Below are 1,516 nucleotides of genomic sequence, written 5' to 3'. Positions count from 1 at the left end.
GTGTTTTGTTTTAATATAGTAATGGATCCTAAAGGAACTGCGGCTGATGATGCTGCTAGTAATGCGCCGGCTCCCGCATAAGGGACCGCGGCTGTGGAAAGTAGACCTGAGACATTGAGATAGGGAGATGAGGCTCGGGATGCCTTTCTCCAAATGATGAACAATTGGTATACTGAGTTTATTCGAGAAAATCAAAATGCTCAACCTCCTCCACCCCTCTCCCATACCTCAGACGATTCCTGTAGCTGTTCAAGGCATAGATTTGGTAAGAACGAACAAGCCTCCGGTTGACAAGATTCAAAAATAAGGGGCCGAAGAGTTTAGAGCAAAGATCAATGATGATCCTGAGAAAGTGGAGTTCTGGCTTGAAAATTTTACCCATGTATTTGATGAGCTCTCATGTACACCCGAGGAGTGCTTAAAATGTGCTGTATCACTTTTGAGAGATTCGGCCTACTACTGGTGGAAGACTTTGGTAGTAATGGTGCCAAAAGAAAGAGTTACTTGGGATTTCTTCCAGGAAGAATTCAGAAAGAAATACATAAGTCAATGATTTATTGATCAAAAACGGAAGGAGTTCCTTGAATTGAAGCAGGGCAAGATGTCTGTGGCAGAGTATGAACGCGAATTTGTAAAACTCAGCAAGTATGCCCAGGAATGTGTGTCCACCAAGGCCATTATGTGCAGAAGGTTTGAGGATGGGCTAAATGAGGACATTAAAGTGCTTGTGGGAATTTTGGAGTTGAAAGAATTTGTAGTATTGGTTGACCGAGCTCTTAAAGCCGAAGAATTGAACAAAGAAAGAAGAAAAGCTGCTATTGAGGCTCGAGATGCCAGAAAAAGGCCGATAAGCAAGTCATTTCAATCTCAATCAAAGAGTCCAAAGAGACAAACCCTCAAATGACAGTTTCAACTGGGGATTCCCATAGAGATCATGGTAGAGCATATTTGGGGTCTAAAGCTCAAGCTACTTCGGTGGCAAGTGTGGGTAATGTATGACCTGGAAAGCTCGAGTGTCAGCAATGTGGCAGGCAACATTATGGTGAGTGTTGGGGAAACGAGCGAGCTTGTTTCAGGTGCGGTTCTCACGAGCATTTTATTAGAGACTGTCCGGAGAAAGTAAAAGAAGAAATATTTCAAAGTGCTAGACAAAATACCACCGCTAGCAGAGGTAGACCACCGAGAAATACTGGAGGTGGGACTAGCAGTAAAACTGCGATGAAAGATTCAGCGGCGAGATCAGAAGCTCAAGCGCCTGCTAGAGCTTATGCTATACGTGCCCGAGAGGATGCATCATCTCCCGATGTCATTACTGGTACATTTTCTCTTTATGATACTATTGTTATTGCATTGATTGATCCCGAATCCACTCATTTCTATATTTGCATGAATTTAGTATCTAATAAAAAGTTTCCTGTTGAGTTTACTAAGTTTACGATTAAAGTGTCGAACCCCTTAGGCCAATATGTGCTAGTTGACAAGGTTTGCAAGAATTGTCCATTAATGATTCAAGGTC

The sequence above is a fragment of the Gossypium arboreum genome, chromosome 4, assembly GCF_025698485.1.
Source record: "Gossypium arboreum isolate Shixiya-1 chromosome 4, ASM2569848v2, whole genome shotgun sequence".
In the NCBI taxonomy this organism is placed as follows: Eukaryota; Viridiplantae; Streptophyta; class Magnoliopsida; order Malvales; family Malvaceae; genus Gossypium; species Gossypium arboreum.
Note: the sequence above shows the minus strand (reverse complement) of the source record.